Here is a 16363-nt window from a genome sequence, read left to right as displayed (position 1 = left end):
TTCAGTAATTTAAATTCTGAGTTTTCAAGAATTTGTGTGGGTGTCTCATTTCCCAGTTTCTTTCAGTCCATTATGCAGCTTCTTGGGAAATCAATTTTAGGTTTTCCTAAAGACAAGTAAGTTTGAACTATACAGTATTTCACTCTGAACATGGTTTACATTCTTCTGATTGCTCTTAAGATGTTTTCTGGTTTTGGCAACTTGGAATTGGAGGGATTATGATGATTCTTTGAGCAACTGTGTCTAAACTTGAAAACAAGCTATCATCCCCCTATATCAAAGTATAGGGAGCTTGTGTGTGTGTGTGTGTGTGTGTGTGTGTGTGTGTGTATGTATGTGCACAGGTGTGTGCGCAAAAGTCCCCAAGTGAAGAGGTGAGCCTGTTTCTATCTTTTCTGAAATGCTACCAAATACAGCTTGTAACTTCAGAGGACTAGCTTCCTCTGCAGGTGACCTGTAGGCTTCGTAGGTCTGTGTAAACAGTTTAATTGTTAAAGTGAATTCATGACATTTTTCAACCTTGGCAAAAAATCTCTTGGTTGGCTCCTCTCTCTTCCTTAAAATATATCTTCTCTTTATCATAAAAACATTATGGCAGCATATACAAGAATCTCCCAGGAAAACATAAAGATACAATGGAGTCTGACTCAAATATTTGGGAGACACCATCAAAATACCATACAGTTGCTCCAGGATCAGCTAGAAAGGCATTTTCATGGAAACCAGCAGGCCACCATGGCTCCAAAGGGCACTGCAGCTCTGCTTCAGATTGCCAGTATCCTGTACGCTACATCTGACCACACAGAATCTTGTCGAACGCTCTGGTTCTAAGCCAAATAAGTGCCTGGCAAAGAAGATAGAATATCGGTGGGGCCAGGAGGAAGGGGAGACCGGCTACATTCTGTGAAACGGTACTCATACAGTCTAATTTTTCTCGGTTCACTACCTAAATAGCATTTGGAGATGTGGAAAGGGCTGATTAAAGTCAAAGGAGTTCAGCCAATGAACTCTGGCCAGAAAACAGGCTCCACCTGGCCTTACAACAAACGCAGATCAGATCAGTCCCATACTAATATGCCTTTGCTCAAGAGTATGGCAGGGCCTAACGGTGAAGCCTACTGCAGTAGAGTATTAGTGTGCCCACATGACAGGGTGAGGCTCATTCTGTTGATTTTAAGTCTCCTTCTGCAACATGGAAGCCTGACTCTGCTTACCAAGGTCACGGGGATCATCTCCCTCCCTGAAGATTCCATCCCTCATTTGTCTCTGGTGAGTGCAGGGAAGGCAGAGTAATGGGAGAAAATAGTAACTCACCAACAGTAGGAACTAAGAGACCTGGTTTTCAATTGTAAGAATTCAGAAGATGTCATTTGGAACTGGCAATACCTTAAAATTTCAAGGATTTTCTGTGGAGTCAGTTTGTCCCTGTTCAGTCCCAGTGTCCTGGAAAGGAATGACTCTCCTCTCGTGCTGACTCAGTAATCCAGGCTCTTTCCCTCACATGGCCCTGCTATCTGCAGCACGTGCTTCCCAAGGTTGCCCTGAGGACAATCTCCAATCCACTGAGTCATCTTCAGGAGCGTGGTCATCTTCTAAAAAAAGGAGACGGCCCTTCTTCCAGCTAAATTTGTCACCTATATTTCTTTAAACTACACCTCCTTCTCTGAGTATCTCTCTGGCAGACTTAGACTCAGAGCCTCCTTGTCCAACACTGAGAATTACCATGAGTGACTCACCCCTCAATACTTTGATCACGAGGAAACAAAACATTTGTCAGCCAAATCCCATCTGGGGTCTTAGAGGGTGCCAAGGTTTGGGCCTCATGTCCCCCTGTGCATGTGGAGAATGCAGGCTTCTGACCAGGGGGAGGAGGTGAGCAAACGCCTGACGAAGTGGCATTTTTTTCACCTTTTCTTATTTATTTATTTTTTTATTCAAAAAGGGAACTGTAATTTTAGGGTTTGTAACCTATTCCAGAAAATAAAGAATTCAGTCGTGGGAATTTTTAAAAATGGAGACAGAGATAATGGAGAGGGTTTTAGACAGAAGTCTTTAGGTTTTAAGTCACAGATACACAACTGGAAGCAGCTTAAGTCAAAGTAAGGATTGAGGTACAAACAGTGTGGGGGGTGCACAGAATGGGAGAACTGCAGGGGTCCTGGCACCCCTTGGAACCTCGAGACAGAAGCAGGGATTCACTCCTCCCAAGAGTCCTTTCTGTTTGTCTCCTGTTCCTGATTCCAGGACGTGGGGAGGCGTCTGGGTATCTGTGGGCTGGCTCTACATTTTCAGGTTTCTCTATGTGGCAGGAACATGGCTGCCAGCAACTCCAGCAGACAAGGAATTTAAATCAGCTATTACAGCTATGATGAAAGTCCTAAAAAAGTTTTTATGGAGGTTCTCCTAAGGAGGCCACCACATCTATGGGAAGATGTCAGGTATCTCTGCAAGTGCCTCCGTCTGCCTGAGTTACGTCTTGTTGGAGAATCTGAGACACTCATAGGACTACATCACTAGTAGAAGCCATAGAATTTATCAAAGGATTCTGCTGAAACCACCAACACGTACAGTTCTATTCCTGAAAGGGGTATATGTCAAGGGAAATCTACAGCCGCTGCCCGAGGGACTCCTAAAGGCCATCTCTGGTGTCAGCAACTGTGAAGTGACCTCACTTCACATTTCTGGAATGCTTATCCCCGTGTCTGTGGCAAGCTGGTGTGGGGATTCTGTGGTCACAGACAGAGTGGCACATATAGAAAGTCCGAAGAAGAACACATGTGGTTCACTGATAACACACTGGAATAAGGAGTCTCCCTGCGGAGAGATTACTAATAGGTCAATGGAAGCAGTTACAGCCAGTCCATGGGTTTGCTCTCGGAGATAAGAACAATCACTTAGACTTAAATCAGCTCAGTGACCTGGCATGTCCTCCATACCACTGACTCAGGCATCTATCAGACACCTGATCACATGTGTGTTCAATGCAAACCTGTTCAATTTTCCGTAAGGTTCAAAGAGTATGTTTGATAATCCAGCGTTCAAGATAGTGCCTGGCAAAATGGTAGTCACCGAGTATCTGTGGGATGAGTAAACAAATCCTCAAGGGAATGTTGTGTCAGAGTAAAGACATAATAATGGTGACAATAATGGTATGAACATTTATCAAGTGCTTACTTTGTGCCAAGCACTGAGCTAGGCAACTGATGAATTATCTCATTTGATTCTCCCAACACACCTATGAGCTAGGTTCTATTACTGTCCCCATTTAATATATGAGGAAAGCAAGGCAGAGAGAATTTATAGATATATATAATATTTAATTTATTCATACATTTGACTACTTGGTCCACTAGAGTTAAATAAAAATCAAAGACATACATTCCAATCACTGCACCAAAGGTCATGCATGGGCCACACCCAAGAAGGGACTTCCCAGATAGCCATTCCACTAGGTAACAGTGGCATCCCTTAAGATTGTGCACAGTGACTAGAAAGACTCATGAAGAAAATGCATGAGGGGTGCCTGGGTGGCTTAGTTGGTTAAGCATCCGACTTTGCCTCAGGTCATGATGTCACGGTTCATGGGTTCAAGCCCCGCATCGGGCTCTGTGCGGACAGCTCAGAGCCTGGAACCTGCTTTGGATTCTGTGCCTCCCTCTATCTCTGCCCCTCCCCCACTAGTGCTTGCTCTCTCTCTCTCTCTCTCTCTCTCTCTCTCTCTCTAAAAAATAAACATTAAACATTTAAAAAAAAAAGAAAAAGAAAATGTATGAACACACAGACATATTCTCTCCCTCCCTCCCTCTCTCTCCAAATGCTAAACCAGAGAACAAGTTAATATTACATCACTGGGCTGAAAGCTGCTGGAGGATTGGGGTGCTAGTGAGATGCAAGGAATTTTTTTTAATGCCAGTAGAAACTCCCATAAAGAATGCTTTTGAAGCAGAAATGAAACGACACGTTCCCACAAAGGCACTGACAAGAACATAAACCAAACGGCTGAGTCACACACTGCAAATTCCAGCTGCAGTTCTGAATCAAAAGGCAGATTTCTAGTACAAAAACCAAAGAAATGTTGGGAAAATATAGGTCTTTTCTGTCACATCCAATGGCAACTTCAATCAGCAGAAATGTCACAATTAGCCATGGAATCGAGTACAGAAGGTTAAATTGTTGCCAAGTGAGCACCCAAGGTCCTTACGGGCACATTTTATAAAGAGAATACAAACACTGAAAAGAAGCTCAGCGACAGAAAGACAGAGTGGAGACCTGAAGTTACTTATTGACTTGAACAGTCCATACCACAGAGATGACAGGAGATTTACACACATGCAGGGGAATCAACACATAAGGCTTGCTGTAGTAATAAATATGACTTCAGGACACGGTTTTGCTTCTCATACAGGAAGGACTTTGAAGGCCACCGGAGTACAAACAGGAGGTATCTTGATTCAAGTTTTGTCCAGTGTGGGTAAAGATCATTCTGTATGCACTCTCACACTAATGCCAGAGAATTCTGGTCTCCCTGATTTAGCAAAACTTCATAGTTTCATAGATTACTCTATATCAAAGGCCAACAAATATTTTCCTGTAAAGTGACAGAGAGTAAATATTTAAGGCTTTGTGGGACATGTACTATATATACTGCATATTGTTTCTTTTTTTTAAAACAATCCTTTAAAAATGTAAACACACACACACACACACACACACACACACACACACACACACACAACAAACAAACCAAAAACACCTTCTTAGCTCAAGAACCATACAAAAACAGGCTGTTGGCTGGATTGGTCCTTGGGCCATACTTTGCCAGTCCCCTACTAAATAAATCACTGAGAAAGTGGATGTGTGGGTGAGAAACGTACGATGAGGTATGTACATAATTTAATACACACACACACTTTCACATACATGTTAGGTACATGAAACTGTTCTTTTTCCCATTAGAAGATAAATTCTTCCTGTGCAAAGACTTCACTACGAGTTCTTTGAATTCTTCCCAACAGCAAGATATGAATTCTACATGTGGCAGATCTCAATAAATACGGACTGACATACTATTATAAAGAAAACAGCCTATGTTAAAAGACCACGGCCAGGGAAAGTCTTTGTTTTCCTTTTGCAATAGAAAAAATGACAGTTTTTCTTTCTATTTAACATCTAGGTATATGTGGCTTTTAATAGGCAAGTCTAAGTGTACCCGATAAAGCTTTTATCATCATCGACATCAATGACATTAGCACTACTATTTTAATGTCATAAATTATGGCTTTCAAAACACTTTCAATACATTATACCATATCAGTGTCGACATCAGAAATACTGTGCACTTTCAGAGATGAAATTTTCACATTAAGAGAAAAAAAGCAAACAAGTTTCAGAAACTCCAGATTTCCCGATGCTAAAAATTAGTTAGAATGACAGCTCAGAATCCACCATTTATACATGAAATGTACTATTTGTCACAATAAAGAATTAGCAAAGAAATAAAAAACATGTTTTTTCTACATGTGTATCAAGGTATTAATTTGAACAAGAAGAAGGACTAAAGATTTCAGAGGAAGAAATATATATATGACCTAGAGTCTAACTTTCCATTCTATGAATCATTATTTTTGGTCATATCTTGACTACAGAATCCAGTTGGGCTTTTCTGCCTCTGGGCTTAATTTACTTATTTATTATCAGTGCACTGAAGGGCCATGCATTCTCGTCATGCATTTTTTAAAACTATTGCTGAGGCATTTTCACATTCGGTGCTATAATAAACATTTTATTATTGAACTCCAGTATGTTCTCCTTTCCTCTAAAGGTACCTGAAGTTATGTATCACTAAGAATACAAATACAGTCTTCTTGGTTCAGAAAGTTTTTATTTACTGGAGTTCAAAATGCCAGCATTATGAGATAAGCTATCATACACGATGCTGACAACAAAAGTCAATATGCACCGTCTAGTTTGGGCTCCACAATTTTTTGTGCTATTTTTCACAGTTGGAGCATGCAGTTATCATACACTCTCCTTCAAATCACCATCTCATTCCACTTACGGCTTCAGAGGCAATTTTCAAGGTTGAGAAATGAAAAGGATGGGACATGGTGAAACAGCAACTTTGTCCCATCGTCATTGTCTCTTCATGCTGTTCTTGGCCATGCTCTGCTGCCAACTTCACCAGTGAGATTTTTTACCCAGTTCCACACTCCAGAAACCCATCTGGAGAAATCCTTCCTTCCCTCACCAAAGGTAAATGGGAATTATGTTTAGAGCATATACTTACAACCCCTTCGACAAACCAGAAGTTCTCATTTCCTTCCAAAATTACATCTCGACACCCATTCCATGATTTCAAGGTGTTTCGTAACTTGATCCTTCTCACTAGCTAAGTTAATGCATCTCTGTGAAGCAACTTGGTAAATCTTGGGAGAGCTTCTAGGTAAAATTCCTTTCCAGAGAGTAGTCTCACTATTAACTTGCTGCTAATGGATATACACTAGTTGTGAATCTATGACGAGAGGAATAAAAACAAAGCAGAGTCTTTTCCCAGGGAGTCACTCGTTTACTATATACCAGGTATATCTAGGTATATCCAGGATAAACATCTAGGAGATCATACCGTCTCCTGTCTCTCCTTTTTCGTTCTAAAGGTGGCCCCAGTCAGGGCTTTGGATCCCGCCCGGGAGTGGTGACTTTAGATTCTTCACAGTGAAACATCCGTAAGTCCTATAATATTTTTCTCACCATGAGAGACAACTACCACATCTTCATTTTCGTTTCTCTTTGTTTTCTCTAACCAGGAAAGGGTGAAGAAGGCCTTGCCACATTTATACTAAAATAATCCTCCCACCCTGTTGGCAGGGTCACGTCACTAACACCAAAAGACTCGAGGTTTATTCTTCATTCGCCAACTTGGCTCCTGTGTTTTCCTGAGAACCCTTCTATTCCTGCACTTTTATTCCAATCTTTTAGGGCCTCGCTCCATTTCAGCCCCCATGGAACCTTCTGGTCCAATTATCTGTCACTCCCTAACACCCCCCTCCAAACTTAGTGGCATCAGACAACACTTACTATGCTTGAGATCTCATGGGTCACGAATTTGGGCAGGGACAAGTAGTTTTCATTCCACAGCGACTGGGAGCTTCGCTGGGTGGTGTGAATGGCTAGAGAGGCCAGCAACGGCTCAGTGTAGGCCCTGTGTCTGAGGTCTCTGTTGTGGCTGCTGGCCGTGTTCCCTAGTTCTGCTCCACGTCACACCTGCTGGAGCTGGAATATCTAAGATGGCTTCTTCATTCGCATGTCTGCTGTCTGCACCGGGATGGCTGGAACGCTGAGGCTCATCAAACACCTGTCCACGTAGCCTTTTGCATGTGGTTGTTTGGACTCCTTCGCAACACAAAAGTCTTGGGGTAGTCGGATGGCGGCTAGGTTCCCCCAGAGCGTTAAGAGAGTAGAAAGGCAAGCAAAGTCGTGGCAGAAGGTATTTCCAGTACGTATAACTGACAAAGGCTCTTATCTTGAATATACAGTATTTTAAAAGCCACTAGAGATCATTAAGAAAAAGAGACAACCCAATAGAAACATGAGTGAGGTAAGTGAATGGGTACTTCACAAACCAGGATTACATAATAGCCAATGAAAATATCAAAGAAATTAAGACTCATGAATCATCAGCGGAATGCAATGGAAACACGGTATGTTATCATTAGTCACCCAGCAGAATGGCTAAAATGAAAAAGAATGGTAACACCAAGAGAAGGTGAGGATGCGCAGAAGCTGGAATTCTCAAATCCTACTGTGGATAAACTGACCAGTTTTCCACCGGGCAGAGAAAACGGCCCAGCATCATATACTAAAGATGAGGATGCACGTTCCCTGTGACCCAGCAGTTTAACTCCTTGAAAATAAAAAACCGCAACTACACATGCCAACGTGGATGACTCTCACAGACATAATGCTGAGCATGAAACAATAAATGCCACAGAATTCCACTTAAATAACACCGAAGAAAACCTTCCAACTATGCTACAGTGTTTAAGAATTCATTAACAGATTGAAAAACTATGATGAAATACAAGGAAGGAACTGCCATACAGGGCAGGTTAATAGTTATCTTGGAGAGAAAGAAAGACAGTGACAGCGAGAGAAAATGAGGGTGTCCTCATTTGCAGCCATGTTCCACTTCTTGGACTAAGGAGGTGGTTACGTGGACGTTTGTTTGGGGATCAATCATTGAGCAGCGTGTCCTTGTTTTGTGCACTTTTTGGTGAGTATGCTATAGTCTGTAACTAAAAATATCAAAAATAGAATTTAAAAAATTGTTTTTGTTTTTCTCATGTTGTTTTTGTCTCGATGCTGTGCCATTTCCTTTTTTATTTTCATTGTCTTATGTGTATGGTTCTTCTGGCCAGCTAATTGCAAGGGTCCTTGCGGGCGAGGAGGGAAGGGACAGCATTCACGTACAGCTGTTTTCACCGTGCCGTCATTCTCATCAGCTGCCACAAAGCCAGGTTGCATCCTGAAAATAGGTCTCGCTTCCACGATTCTCCCCGTAGCCTCAACTGCCTGGTTTCTCTGAACTAAATGAATCTGGCAAGCAGCAGGGCCTGGGGAGGGGCGTGGGAGAGAATCCTGCCACCACCTGAACCTCCCTTACTGTGCGTTCTACCTTTTATGAAAAAGTAGCTTTTGCCTGTCAGCATGTTTCTTGCCCTCGGTAAGTGTATTTCTTGTCTGTGATTCCTGAGAACTGCAGTATATGTAGCTACACTCCTATCAGAACATCTATCTTATACACAAGAAAGACCCAGTGGTAGATTTTGTCTTGGTTGTTCCCAGCTGAGGCATGTGAAATCCTCACCAAGAGTCCTTCCCTGGCCACTGAGAATGTATCTTCAGTTTTTATGTGGTTAATTCTGTCACAGAGACAGTTGTTACCTTGCTTTGATAAATTTTCGTCTAAGAACACAATTTACCTGACATCAACTAATTGTGAGCATAAAACAGCCAACCAAATATCCTATTTTCCCTTGCTTTGTATTGACTTGCAGGTTTCTTGTCGAAAAGCTCAATGGAGACATAGAAGAATTACATTTAGATTTGATTTTTTCTTTCTTTACAAAGAAAAACACATTTTTCAGATCCTGGTGATAGAAAAACACCAGGTGCTAAAAAGGAGTGAAGATTAAGATCTTGCTCTTCTTGGAGATTTTCTGGGTGCACATTATTGCCTATTTAGTCTATTCTGGTTCTAGGTGGACCCTAAAACAACAAGAACCTTCCATGTATATGCTGGACTGGTGGTCCATACCACCCCTTCAATTAAAACACTCTAGCGCATAAGAAGAAGAAGCTATTAGAGATGACTATTTCTACAAGAGAATATTTTTCAGAACGAGTGTTTTGTGGGAGAACACCTACGCGCTGGTAGGAGTGCAGGCTTCCTTAACAGTGAAGCTGTGGCACTTCCAAAAATGGTTTTAACAAACAGTTTCTTTTCAACTTGCCTGTTTGTAGTGATTTTAACCAGTTCCACCAAACCAGGTAATTAAGATGTGATACTCCTCTCTACAGTGACCTCAACTTGTCCTATATATTAGACCACAGAATTAAGAGTATGGGCTCTGGCATCAGAGTAACTGGGCTTAAATCTCAGGTCAGTCATTAACGAGTTGCTTGATGTATGATGAGTTACTTTATCTGTGAACCTCAGGTTCCTCATCCAAAAACCAAAAGAAAACAAACCTATTTTATGGATCACTGACAGTACAGTAACAATGCATGTATGTAAATCTTTTACCATGGTGTCTCACACACAGTACGTACTCAATAAGTATTAACTCGTGTTATTTTGACTACTATGGCTTTATTACAAGTAACTGATTTATTGTAATGATCGGGTCCATATAACATAGTAAGGGCTATGAAATAACAGCCACGTAACCCAACACGAGTTGCTGGGTGAGAAGGGGGTCAAGGACCCTTGTGAACTAACAGGGCAGCCTGATGCAGTGTCATGGATGTTGGCAAAAGACAGGAGACTCCTGAACCAGAAACAAAGGACTTTGTTACAGCACAGCAGGTGTCACGGGCGTCATATGTGTGTGAGGTCCCCCTGCTCCCTCCCAGGTCTCCTGAGGGCAATGTGGAGCACTGCAGGTGGATTGTGTGTTTGGAGAGGGCAACCCTAGAGGAGGAACCCCAGGCTTAGGAACTTCCAACCTTTTACAGAAGGTTGATAGCAAGCCTGCCCAAACTTTGCCCTGAGGAAGATGGCATCTTTACTATTCTTAAAGGCAAAGGAATCTTCTTCCCTCTTCCCTAGAGGGAGATACCATCTCTATTGTCTAAGACCATTGGCTACACAAACTACCTTGAAAAGAGAGCCCAGAACAAAATGCACCAATGCACCTAGTGCCTATTCACAAGATGTACAGAAACGTGACAGAAACATGAAGAATTGTCCCCTAAAAAGAGAAAAACAGAGTGGGTTTGGGGAAGAAAAAGGTTTTTAAAAACAGGACAGACCATGAATAAATAGTGTAGGATGAAATGTTTTTCTTTTAGATCCTTCTTCACTTTTTACTGATACATATTGTATGTGCACAGGAAAATGCATGAATCATAATTAGACAATACACTCAACTTTCAAAACAGCACAACCACGTCAACAGCACCCAGACTGACAAAAGGCTAATTTCTGGCTCCTGGAAGACTCCCTTGTGCTCTCCTCTCTCTAGTCACTAAACCACTCCCCAAGGGTAACCACTAACCACCGATGAGTTTGGCCTGTTTTTCAACTTAATTTAAAGGGCACCAAAAAACATATAGTCTTTTGTGACTGGTTTTCTTCCTGACTTTTTTCTTCCTGACTTGTTTCTTCTACACACTACTTCAGCGGTAAGATTTATCCACACTATTGCCTTGGTTTACTGGAATTGCTATGTGATGTTCCATTACATGACGGCACTACACTTACACATTCTCCTGCGGATGAGCACTCGGACAGGCCCTGGCTTTGGATTGTAACAAATATTGCTATTCCGAACATTCTAGTACATGTCTTTTGGTGAAGACACATTTGCACTTCTGCTGGGTATAAACCTCTAAGGACAATTCTGGGCCTGTAAAGCAGTTTTGAAAGGGTTAAAATCAGCTAATGCAAGGTCCTGCGTTAAAATAATAAGTCCTCTTGGTTATTATTTGCCTCCAAAGAGTGCATCTGCATCAGCGTGAAACAACATGCCACTCCACGACCATGATTAAAATAAAAGAGTTTGTAGAAGCCAGTCTAAATGAGACATTCTCATCAGCCTACATACGAAGTCTTAATTAAAATACATTCACATTAAGACTCCAGCACTTTAGGGCTGCTATTCACTTTTGCTGCAAAACAAGCAAGGAGGCAGAGATAGGCTTGAGGCGTCTGGAGCGAACATACCCAAAAGTAGAACAGACAAAACAGAAATGAAAGCTAATATGGAACGAAAATACCTGTGACAGAAAGTCCCAGTCATGCTAGAAGAGAAGCCTAAGAAGAAATTGGTATGAATATATTCCATATACTTGGAATACTCAATTGGCTATGTAAGCAAATAAAATTGTGTGAAAAGAGTGAATTTACTGGTTAGGTTCACCGAGCCAAAGGAAAATAGCAGGTGGAGGCATTAATCCACTGAAGCGATTCCCCCCCAACACAAGATTCTATCTGCCAGAATATTAAAAAATAACAACAACAACAACAGGAAGTTTAAGAATTGTAGCCAAATCCAGCACTGTACAGAGACACAAAAGGCAAACGAGAAAGTCATAAGGGATAGAAACCAGGCCAGGTCTCTAAGGTAACTTTTCAAAAAAAAAAAAACAAAACAAAACCATGAACTACACACATTATAGGAAAAATGCAAGATACTAACATTTGAGGACAAAAGTAATGCCACTTGCAAAATACACTGAAAAGTTCTACAAAGACATTCTATAGTTATACCAGCTATGAGGAGACTCACGTCTCCTTCCCCCCTCCAAAAAAAGGAGAGAAAACTGGTAAGAGTTCATGAAATATCTAGAACAAATGGATCATACTGATGAAATTGACCAGGAAATGCAAGGAATCTATCTAATCAGGTATTTTCTTTTTTAAGTTTTAATGTCTCCTCACTGCCTCATCACATTTCTGTTTCTCTTTTGCAAAGACATGGGAGGAAATTTTAAAAATATATACAGAAAAGAAATAATTTAAGCACAACGAAGTTCAGTCACCAGGTGCAGCAGTGAGAAAGCTCCTCCCAGATGGGGGAGGCTTGTTCAAGCATATACATGAGCTGCTGCGGAGGACAGAGAGACCACACATGACCGTTCCCTCTGCAGCATGGGAACAATTACAGTAGTCCACTGTCATCCATGGGGGACTGTCAGGGGGTGCCTGAAACCATGGATAGTACCAAGCCCTGTATATACTTTGTTTTTTTCCTTCCCATATATACCTAGGATACAGTTTAATTTATAAATTAGGCATAGGAGATTAGCAACTGATAATAGAATAGAACAATTATAACATAATGTAATAAAATATCTGAATGTAATTAAGCGTACTATACTCACCTTTCTTATTGTCCCGATGTGAGATGATACGACACCTATGTGGTGAGATGAAGTGAGCCGAATGACACAGGCATTGTGACATTAGGCTACTACTGACCTTCGCACAACTCATCAGAAGGAGGATCACTTGCTTCAGGACCATGCTTGACCCCGGGCACCTACAACAGCAAGAAGAGAACCGCAGATAAGGGGGAGACTACTGTACTGCATCAGGGAGTGGGGCATTCTTCAGGGTAGTCTCGCCAAGAACTCTTAAAGAATCATGGGCTTTAATTTTTTAATTTGTATGCAATTTATAGCTACCAAAAGTACTTTAAGTTTGCTCTAAAGTAATGGTTTTCAAAGTGTGGTTCCCAGACCTGCAGTATTGGCATCACCATTGGAATTTGTTAGAAATGCAAATAAATTATTGGTTGGGGCCCAGCAGAGTTTTAGTACGACCTCCAAGTGATTCTGATTCCGGCTAAAATTTGAGAATCACTGCTCTAAAGCATTTAAAAATTCAGAAGAATGAGTAAAAGCACAAGCATCCATTCACCAATAACCCCATCTCTGAATGTAAACTTGTTGTGGAGGAGAACCTAAAGCTTTTTCTAGGATTTACATCCACATCTTTTTCAGTCATGTCAACCTAAAACTGTCAGGAGGCAATAATTAAGCAAAGCATTTATGTGGGGTCAAAACTGCCATTTGGGGTACACAGATTTGGGCAGCAACTCACTAGGTGTCCCAGTAGGTAGCAAAAGCCCAGGATTTTTCAAGACAAAAAGGGAATGTTTGTTTATATTGGTTACAAAGAATTTTGCTTGCTGGCAGCAGAAAACTAATCTTGGCTAAACATAACCGGTTGCTAAGGCTATCACTAAGCAAATGTCTTTTACTGTACCAAGTTGCAGGTGTCTGTGCAGAGTCCTTGGAGTATTTGTGGTTTGGCTCATTGAAAAGTTCATGGATCCACCTGGTGAGGACACGCATAAGGCCCAGCTCCATTTTAAAACCCTTGACCTAAGTGACCCCATTTCATTTCACCTTTCACACTCTTGGTATCTCTGGTTGGCCCCACCTTTCCTTTCATTCTGCTAGATATAGGGTCTCATAAACGGTAAAACTCTTTAAGGTTCAGAGTCTTGTTCTTGGAATATCAGAAGTCTAATTCTAGCATAAACTAAAGATGATAACTCAGAGAGAACCCTCTTTGACTCAAGTGTAGATTAGACTGTGTAGGCTGAAGGCAGAGCAGAGCCACAGGGGAAGTGGTAAGAGTTCATAGGCTAGTGAGACATGAAAAGGGTCCTGAGCCCTCATCTCCCACCCCAGCTCCCAACCAAGCCCCTGACTCAGGGGGAGTAGTGTGGAGAAGCTCCTGGTTTTGTGGTGGGGGTTAGGCGGGTGTGCAGGAGCAAAAGAGTTATCTCCATTCTTGGCCTATGCATTGGGCTTATGACAGTTTCATAGGATTCCCTGTGCCATTCTGTGGTACTGTGACAGAACAGCCCACGCTCTTGAGTGGAGTCTAGAAGCTGATTTTCCTAGAGTGGGGTAAGAGGTCAGAATGTTCCCCATGTGCAGGACAGTGGCACAGACAAGGCATGAAGAGGGCATCACTGTCAGGAATGAGGCAAGACGCACAGACCTAAGACACCTGGAACATATAAAGCCCAGGGAAAGTGTGTGGTCACTTACTGTGGTAAGAATACTTGACCTGAGATATATTCTTGTAACAACGTGATCTGGCAATCCCACTTTTGGGTATTTATCCAAAAGAAAGGACATCAGGATCTCAAAGGGATAGCTACACTCCTGTGTTCATTATAGCACTATTCACAAGAGCCAAGATAACTTAGATTATGATTATCAATGTGATTATGAGTGGACAACTTTGGAACATTAAAGACCTGGACAAAAAGAAAATGTGATATGAACATACAATAGAATATACTCAGCCTTGAAAAATATGGAAATTCTGCAATGTTTCCAAGAATATGGATGGTCCTTGAGGACATTATGCTAAGGGAAATAAGCCAGTCACAGAAAGACAAATGCTATGTAATTCCCCTTACATGGGCTATCTAAGTAGTTGAATTCATAGACTCACAGAGTGGAATGGTCATTGCCAGGAGCTGAGGGGAGGGGGATATCAGAGTAGAAGAACACTTTAAAACTAGTAAGATAAATTCCTCCCTGATTTTTTCCCCCAACTATCCTTTGGCCACTATGTTTCCAACTATGCACACGAACATGAAATTCAGTTTGTCATGCATTATTAAATATCTTAAGATTATTGTCTGGTATTGAGTCCATGAATTAATTTGATACATTTCTGATGTATGTCGGAAGATTATTTTTTAATTCACATGTTATATTAGTTTCAGGTGTACAACATAATGATTGGATATCTGTATATATTGTGAAATGCTCACCACGATAAGTCGACTTAATATCCATCACCACACAGAGTTACAATGTTTTCCTGTGATGAGAACTTTTAAGATCTACTCTTTTAGCAACTTCCAAATATACAATACGGTACTATGAACTAGAGTCACCATGCCATGCATTATATTCCCAGGACTTATTTAAAAGTGGAACTTTATACCTTTTGACAACCTTCACCCACTTCTCCCACCCTCCACCCTCCCTGCCTGTGGCAGCCACCAATCTATTCTCTGTACAATTTGATACATTTTTAACATTCACTCTCAAATCCATCATCGCAGTACAACTCTTAGATTTTCTTTTATGGCCTTCAGTATTCTTTCCTAAAATAGATCTTTCTTACACTTCTTCTTAAACATATTAATGGGAGGTTTTTTTCTTTTTATTTTAGGGAGAATACATGAGAGTGGGGGAGAGGGGCAGAGGGAGAGACAGAATCTTACTTAACCAGGCTCCATGCTCATCGTGGAACTCAAGCCGGGGCTTGATCTCACAGTTGAGACATCATGACCTGAGCTGAAATCAAGAGTCAGATGCTTAACTGACTGAGGCACTCAGGCACCCCCATAAGAGATTTTTAAAAATCATCCTCGTTGCTACTGTGAGTGGGGTATTCTTTTTATAGAGATTTCTGTTGTTCATCCAGGAAATATTTATTGATGGGTGGTACGGGTCCCTTGCATTTTAAAGTGGTTATTTCTGATGCACAGCAAAGCTTTAAGGATTTAGGTATTGTTACTGTACATGTGGCCACCTTTATGGGTTTCCTGATTAGTTTTATAATTTTTGTGGTTGGTTCTCTTGGATTCATATTGTCTGCAAATTACAATTTTTTTTATTTTCCTAATATTTTTTTATGACTTCTTACATTTTAATGTCCTATTACACTGGCTAGGCTTTCCAGAACACTGTTGTAGACATAATGAGCATTCTTGTCTTCTTCCTACCAATAATGAGAATGTTGCTCAAGTTTCCCTATTAACTATGATGTTCACTATACATTTCTAGTAGGTGCTCTCAAGTTAAGAAATTTATAATAATAGGATTGTTAAGAGTTTTTATTAGGAAAAGTTTTTGGGATGTGGCAGCCACCCAATTTAAAGATTCTGGGATGAATCTTTAATATTCTTACACTTTAGTATTTCTTGCACAAAAATTGTATTGAGCACTTCCACATTTATTTCCATGAGATTAGCTTAGAAGGTTTTATAAGATTTGGATATCAGGGCTGTGCTAGCCTGGTAGAATGCATGGAAGAAGCCTTCCATCATTTTTTATGCTCTCAAAAATTTAAGTAGAAAAAAATACTTTCTGTTCTTGAGTT

Source organism: Prionailurus bengalensis, chromosome X (genome assembly GCF_016509475.1).
Source record: "Prionailurus bengalensis isolate Pbe53 chromosome X, Fcat_Pben_1.1_paternal_pri, whole genome shotgun sequence".
Classification (NCBI taxonomy): Eukaryota; Metazoa; Chordata; class Mammalia; order Carnivora; family Felidae; genus Prionailurus; species Prionailurus bengalensis.
The sequence above is the reverse complement of the archived record's forward strand: the minus strand, read 5'-3'. Positions refer to the sequence as shown.